Source organism: Centruroides sculpturatus, unplaced genomic scaffold (genome assembly GCF_000671375.1).
Source record: "Centruroides sculpturatus isolate CEXI.00-Female unplaced genomic scaffold, Cexi_2.0 scaffold153, whole genome shotgun sequence".
Lineage (NCBI taxonomy): Eukaryota > Metazoa > Arthropoda > Arachnida > Scorpiones > Buthidae > Centruroides > Centruroides sculpturatus.
In genome coordinates this window covers 617,497-626,328 of record NW_019384491.1, presented here as the reverse complement: position 1 = coordinate 626,328, position 8,832 = coordinate 617,497, and positions in this window count along the sequence as shown.

Here is an 8,832-nt window from a genome sequence, read left to right as displayed (position 1 = left end):
GTTGACGTACCCTATTAAAACCCAAAAAACCGCATCTAAAATAGTATAAATAGAAGCAGAGTTCTTTACGGTAAGCCTTAATCCTAACCATCTCCCTTCAGTGGGGAGAATTTCGACACGTTATATTATATAAAAACACGTGCGTATTCGAATGCAGCGTTGTGTCAAAATTTCAAAGGAATCGGTAGGAACAAACGAACATTACATTTTTATTTATATAGATAGATAGAAGATTATCCGCTTTAGTTTATTTTCACAGAAAAACGTAATGCCTCACAGTAAAGCAAACTTAGGGCGTAGTACTCGTAACGCCATCTGTTGGACATAAATGCCTTAATCTAGATTATATATTTTAATTTATGTGAATGTTTAACGGAATAATATGCAGCCTATGTCTACCCTGAGGACCCATTCTAAATATTGGTGAAATAATTTTTTAAATCGGATGAGTAGTTTCGGAGATTACCTACTGCAAACAAACTTGCATACATACATACATACTTACAAGCATTACCTCTTTATAATATTAGTGTAGATTTTCGTCCACCTACGACTTGGACCGATTGAAATGAGCACGGAATAGTGTTATCATCCATCCGGATAGAACGGGAATCGATTCGCCGTCCAGGGATATCGTGCGCAACCTGTTGACCTTTTTTTGTTTTTGCTTGTACGATTTATTCGTATATATATACACCTCCAATATCCAATACGGCTAGGTCACTTGCGTTACTTCTATCCAAGTCTTCCTAGTCGGTAACTGTAACTGATTTAGAACCAGCATGCACTGCACATTATTCTTCGCATTGCAAACTGACATACGCATGCGTCAGGAACTTTTATTCGAACAAACCTCACCTGCCGTCCGGGTCAGCGATTTTAATAAGGTGGCAACACTAGCACGGAATTTTTCATTACTTATTCTGTGACGAAACTGAATTTTGGTCTTTTAAATTGAGATACCTAAATAAGGGGAGGACGAAATTTTCCTCCGACCCGGGCGGTTGACACCCCACGCTACGCCACTGGGTCAATAAGACAATGATCGCATCGTATGTTAGGATTAATTTCACGTACTTGAGCTACAAATCGTTTTACTCGGCCTGTCATAGTTGCGGCTTCGTCTGTACAAACACTAACACAGTCCTTCCATTTTAATTCATTTTGGAACACATATTCGTTAGTTACACGAAATATTTCTTCACCGGTGGCTCACTCGGGAAGTTGTTTGCCAAAAAAGAAATTAGTTGCAATTACATTACCATCGATATACCGAATATAAGCAAGAAGGTCTGCGTGGCAGCCAATATCGGTACACTCGTCTGAAGTGAGAACTTTCGACTGCTGTTGATTTTCTCCTTCATAATGGCTTCAATATCACTGGACATCTCAATAACTCGGCGACTGATTGTGTCAGCAGAAAGAGGAATTTTTGATATTTCACTAGCAGCTTTTGAACCCAGGACTATTTTCACCATCTCTTTACAAGCAGGCATTAATAACGTTTCAGCTATTGTATGTGGTTTTTTGGGCCTTTACGATAAGTTCGGCTATTTTATAGCTAGCTTCCTGTACTTTGTCCGAAACACATACTGTTGTAGTCATGAATGCTGCTTGTTTTTGGTTTTGTTCCAACAACCGACGAAAATAATTGAAATCTTTGCTTGACAGAGAAGAATGTTTTGTTGACAAATGTCGTTTCAATTTACTGGGAACCATAGCAGCATTAGTAAATTTTTCACCACAAACAATACACTCGGAGATTGGGCACATTTTATCACCACACCAAAAAAACCCGTAAGATAAATAATTACCATTGTACTGCCTGCGCACTAACTTTTGTTTCTTTTTTTCGGGCTCAATGCTATTACTACTTCTACTCGTCGACGGAACACTCCGTACAAGGAATTTGTCCATCTTAGAAAAAATTAAATAGTATAATAATAATAGAAAAAAATAAAACTGACCTGCAATCACAATTTTCGGACTACCTCAGAGCACAGCTGAGATAGAATTGAAATATTTGCAAGACACGGGACCTATATTCTTCAAAGGGAAGTCTAACAATGGGTTGGTGAATCGGTATAGGAATGCAATAAAATTGAAGCACTAACAAACAGGGACAAGTACCAAAATAAAATAATAAAAAACAGGGTAATCCCAGCATTTTTGGGAAAAGCACGTACACAGAACAATTGGCAAGGTTAACAAAACATCTGTGAGAAAGTTTATTTTATATTTAATTTCTTAGAATACATAAAAATGCGTGGTTTGTAATAAAGAATAAACAAACATCATCATATTTCACAAGTGCTGCATCAGAAAATGAAATACAGGCATAAGAAACACAGCAACTACGATAAAAATATTCTATTAATTGTCAAGTTTCATTTATATATGTAAAAGTTCACGTCACATCTTATACCTTGTGACGGCACACCGGTTGCTGACACACTGCTTTAGAAGATGATCTAGTATCAAAAACGTTCGATTCAGCACCACACACAGTCCTTAGAAATACACCACACAAAAGTGCCAGTGCTGCCAGCTAAAACACACACACCAACAAAAAAATATTGAAGTAGCCAAAGATATAGCCAAAGATTGCAGCGCCACAGCACTAGCAAAAATTTAAATTTGCCGACTGGAATGCTTTCGGATAAACGACGCTCTACTGTATCTTTAAAATGCACTCCGACTGGTCTTCAATATGTTTGCTATTTGTATTTCTATTTCGTCAACATTCCTATTTCAATTACACGCTGTTTTAAATTATTTAACGTATCACATTTTGGCAACAACTTTGCACATTTTAACTATTCAAAATACTTACCACACGCAACACTACTATTAATGCCACGTTTAAAAAATAAGTGTTTTAGCAACAACAGTTTCTTTATAAACAGATTATCTCCTAATTTTAATGTAAACGACTTTTAACGTACAGTAGACCCCTATCACACAGGTTCATAAAACACAGATTCGTATAACACGGTAAAAGAATGAGACAGATTGTCGTGTCGCGACAGGATTTGTCGAATGTGGACCAATAGCGGACATTGCACAAACCTTTGAGTTTAAATGAGCAGCGGACCTACTAAAAACTATTTATTATTTAACGGCCATAAAAATTATATTTATATTAATGATGTCTCCAAAGTTTAGCGAATTTTTCGCAGAAAAGTAACTTATCAAGAAACACGCGCCCACCGTTCGATGAGCCGCTCCGCGACGAAAACAAGTTTAAGCAATTGCGTCTTTAAACGATGCGCACTCGGTAAGTAATCTTATAATTTTTTGTTTATAGCATAGTTTATATGGATTATTCCCAAAAAATTATATGTGATTTGGAAATGTTGAGTCAAATTAGTCTAGAATCCATTAATTTTATGAAAGAAAACCTTTCAAACAGCCGTAGTCCCTAAACTGCTCACGTGCCGGGCTGTGATTGGCTCATGTATTTAAGTGACTCATACAACACGGAATTCATATAACACGGAACGTATCTAGCGTATTATAGCGGGGTCTACTGTATAATACTTTTTCTCCTTTTCAACACGACCTAAAACTTCTGTCTATACATTTCAGAGCAATAAAGTTTTTTGGGGGTAATCTTTCTACTTTTATTAACGCATGATTTGCAATTCGAATTTACTTGTAACAAAGAAATTATTTCAGAACGATTCTTCAGAACGAAGATTATTGGTTATTACTCTATGTTATTGATTCCATATAACCAACATAAACATAAATATTAATTTTAATGCAATCTTCGGAAAGTTTAAAAACTTTGGTAAATTTATAAATTTAATAGTAGTACTAATACATAATAACGTGTATATAAAAGACACAGATGCTATTAAAGTTTGAACTACAGATATATAAAGGGATCATGTGTGATATTTCGAGTGGAGTCAAACCTCATAAAAGTTTTGCTCGTTATTGGAATTTGCGTTACTTTTAAAAGCTCAACTCTATCAGTTTTATTAAGCAATTTATGCCTATTTACTGCATAATTGTTAATAATATAAAAGTAATCTCTTAAAAACATCTCAAAACGATCTTCCTTCAATAGAAGTTTTTATGAAACTTTTACATATTAACTCTTTTAAATCTTTATTTACTACTTAAATTTTACATCTTACTATAATCGAAAATTGTCGGAATTCCTATTGAATCCTTTTAGCTTATAATCCGAGAGACAAGAAAGTCAAGGAAGAGATCTTAACAGTTTGAATTTAATGCATTTTTACTACATTTTCTTCCTACTGCGATGTAGCACATCAGCCAACTTTATATTTAAATTTAAGAATTAATATCGAGAAGAGTTGATATTGTAAAATATTTTGTCAAATAACATTGTTAGCATATTCTATCACAAAGCTATTAGAAAATTTCCCTTCTTTTAATATTTTATACCAATTAACTTTATTTTATGTGTTTCTAAAAGAAAATTCTTTCGTTTGTCTTCAAAGAAAAATATACTGTATTGCATTTAGAACACATCGGTAGAATAACACTCAAATTCATAGACTTATTCAGATTTATAGCAAGTAGTTTAGATAAATTGTCTTGTAATTNCGGAAGGATTTACTATGAGATGAACTATAACATAATTCATCCCTCAGCTCGTTGATGTTTGATTTGGTGATAGATGAATTGATGGAAGATGTGAAGAGCAAGACACCTTTGAGCATGCTATTCGCGGACGACATTGCACCGTGCGAAAAGACGCTGGAAAAATGGAGAAAAGTGCTGGGAGAGTACCAATTAACTTTATTTTATGTGTTTCTAAAAGAAAATTCTTTCGTTTGTCTTCAAAGAAAAATATACTGTATTGCATTTAGAACACATCGGTAGAATAACACTCAAATTCATAGACTTATTCAGATTTATAGCAAGTAGTTTAGATAAATTGTCTTGTAATTCAACAATGAAAGACTTTGGAGAAACAGTAAAATACTTTGTAGAAAAATTTTTTTCGGAAAATTATAAGGCAAGAAAAGGCGATTTTAGGTACTATTCCGTGGATTGTGAAGAAAATTGCATAAAACAATTACCATCAGAAAAGGAGTTCTACATTAAACTAAACAAATGTATCTGTTGAAGATTACGAACATATTAAAAAGCTTGGAAAGCATATTACAATAATAGTATAAATGTCAATAACAAATAAAGTTTTCGTTAAGTCTGGCCACACTCGAGATACGACACATCATCCCGTTTATCTGCCAGCTTTTACCCGAAAATTTCATCGCATTCACGCCCATTATATACAAGAGACCATGCTATATTTCGTTTGTTACTCTTTACTCCATCCTGAAATATTAAGCGATATAGATATCAACGCACACAAACACGCGTTAATATTTTTCCGAATTTTGAAGTGTTTGGTTTTCACAAGAATCAAACGTCGAGATTAGAAACAAAACAAAACTCGGAAAGTCACATTTATCATGAGTATAATAATTTTACGTATGAAAATCAATATCACTATATACTTAACATAAATAACAAAAAAATATTTTAATATAAATGTATTATCCATACAGTCAGTTTTCCACATTGGTATCGATTGATAAAATAAAACATAATTTATACTCTCGTAATAAATTTACTTTGATAACTGCGTATAAAGTATAATTGGTTTCCTTATTTTCAGATATAATAAATATATTTTTAACAGGCTGCAAAGTTTAAATAAAACTGAAAACATTTTCTAGGTATCCCAAGAAACAGAAAATACATCGTAGGAAATACAAATATCTAAAGTCTATGAAAATGTCTATTTATTATAATAGATTATAAAACTTTGTTTAAAAATGTAGGGAAGAATTTATAATTCTATATTTACATAAAAATTTACTTCAACTCACTCAACTGTTATTAAAGTATACAACAGAAAATACGAAAAGAAAAATATAAATTAAAAGTTTTTAATAAAATCTGTTACCAATCATAATTACACAACTCTTATTCAACATTGTCTAGAGATTAAATCAAATAAACTAATTTGACATAGACTTTTGAGCAAACAAAAATTGTAATTGTTCAAGACTCCAGTTCTATCAGGGACTTTAACGACGCAGGAAATAATGCTCAGTGTAGTTGTTATTCTCCGATGAACAGTGTTCAATCGCAGGCGGAAGATTATCCTTTGTGATGCTTTTGATATTAGACGTGTTATTCTATCAAGTTTGAAAATCTATAGTATGTCATAGATAAAGTTTTTTTATCAATCGATCAACCGTTCGTGGCATCCATCGCGAATCGTGCTACAGTGGCGAATTTTTGTTTATTTATTTAAGGTTATATATCTTCTGCGTGTCACTATTCCAGATTTGTTTACATTTGGACTGTTAATTCTCTGTCTGGACAGCGTTAAATAGAAGAAACTTAATTACAACTACCGGTTCATGCTTCAGTATATCAATAAAACAAAAATTATAATTCAGCAAAAGTTTTATTGAATATTAACTGCTATATTATTCCGAGTTGCAATAAAAAAGAAACAGTATCGAAAATCACACATAATAAGAAAAAGCCTAAGTCGGCAAGCAAAACAGCAAATAAATGTGCCAATGGCAAAAGCGGTAGATAAGGTCTGTGAGTAACTAGAAAAAAAAATGGGGATAAACTGCTAATAAGAATTGCGAGACCAAAAAACAAGGCATAAAAATTTTACATCAATAAAAGATTAGAAAGGTAAAATGTTACAAGACCAAAGGAAGATAAAGGAAAGGTTTTACTGTTATTTTAGGTAGCTACTAAATCAGGAAATTTCAGAAGTACGGCAATGCGAACGAAGGAATAACAGCATATATAAGCAAAAAGCTGAAATGACGCTTGAAAAAGTAATTGGATGGAAAACCAACAGAGTCTGATCACATCCCTGCTCAGGTATGAAAATATTTGGGCGGAGGTTTGAGCGCTGACATGGTATATTGCATGGGATTTACGTAAAAGCTAGGGCAGCCAGAGTGTATGCAAAATAAGTGAAAAGAAAATGTTTTGATACAAATTTGTAAACGATAGAGAGACGTGCAAGAATGCGGTAATTGCAGAAAAATTAAGTTGATGTTGCAAGAAATGAAGATCTGGAATAGAAATGTGGAAGGTTTGGCAAGAAATAGCTATAGGTGAGGAACAGTTTGGTTTCATAGCGAGAAGAGGAACAAGTAACAAACTATTTTTGCTCTAAAGCAGCTGATGGAAAGGTACAAAGAAATGCAGGCTGTCAAACAGGCTTAATAAGTAGTAACAAGTTAATTCAAATTTTCACTCGTCGAAGCACGTTTTCCAGATAACATCGTTGGCGAGTCAATCCGAACAAGTCGAGGCAAGTATGTTAAAGCAAGCAACAAATATTGCTGTATATTATATTGCACATAGTCGTCAAATAAAAGCACTTAAACTAAGTTCAAAAAGTCATAAGGTACTCTTTTTAACAAACACATAGAACGGAAATCAAAAAGCACAATTTGAACTTTACTCAGGCAGGATTACATATAATATTCATAGACCAGCACAAAGCGTACAGCAGGGTGCTTAGACAGGAAATATAAAGATGTATGAGTACAAAAAATACCAAAGAATAGTGTAACATTTGCAAAGGAAATGTATGAAGCAAAAATGAATCTCGTAAAGAGTAGTGTAAGTATGGCGGAAGGATTTACTATGAGATGAACTATAACATAATTCATCCCTCAGCTCGTTGATGTTTGATTTGGTGATAGATGAATTGATGGAAGATGTGAAGAGCAAGACACCATTGAGCATGCTATTCGCGGACGACATTGCACCGTGCGAAAAGACGCTGGAAAAATGGAGAAAAGTGCTGGGAGAGAAAAACCTGAAGACAAACAGAACAGAGTCAGTATACATGACTAATGGTGAAGATTTAGAACCAACTCAAGGATGAGAAGTTAATTATAGATTTTTAAATTTAAGTATATTGCATTATATATAGCAAGTTGCGATGGAATGAGGGCGAATATGCCGCATCAAAGTCAATAAAGACGGTTAGAATGGACAAAGATAAATGGCATGCTGTGTGAAAAGAATATAAACTGCAAAATAATAGAAAGTTTTACAAACCGTGGTATGACCTGCAATGATGTACAGTGCCGAGATATGGACAGTTATAGGAAACCAAGAAGATGGAAACAATAGAAATAGGAATTAGTGATATGACGAATCAGAATAAGGAACGATTACAACAGACGGAGAGAACAGTCAATATGGGACCTAATGGAAAGTAGATTAAGATGTGCTTATTATGTGTTTATTATGACTGTGGCGAAACACCAGAGAACGTTTTACCATTTTTTCATGTTTTATTGCAGAAGATGCAGCCTACAAAGGAAGATCGTCTCCATACTTTTTTGTAATTTTAGTGTACTACTGATAGTGTGCAACGACGGAAAGGAAAAAAAGCAAAGAAAAAGGTTTTTCTTTGTGAATGCTCTGTATTTTGCATTTTATATTTATTAAATAGACTAAGATGGGTTCGACACGTAGAGAGAAGTAAGGACTGCGTTGGAAAGAGGATTAAAAAGCAGGAAAGTGATACAAAATAGAAAAAGAGAAAGACCGAAATTGATATGGAAAGAGAAAGTGTCAGAAATTTTTTGCGACAGAGGGAATGGACCAAAGACAACACTCTGGATAAAGAGATCTGAAAAAACATATTAAAGTTGGGAATGCTGACCTCATATAAGCATGGCAACAAATTTACAAAAACGACAATGTAAAACTATTAACGTCATACATGAAAACATGTTAATAAAACAATTTCCTGTATCCTGAATATAACTTCATAAAAAGTTCACG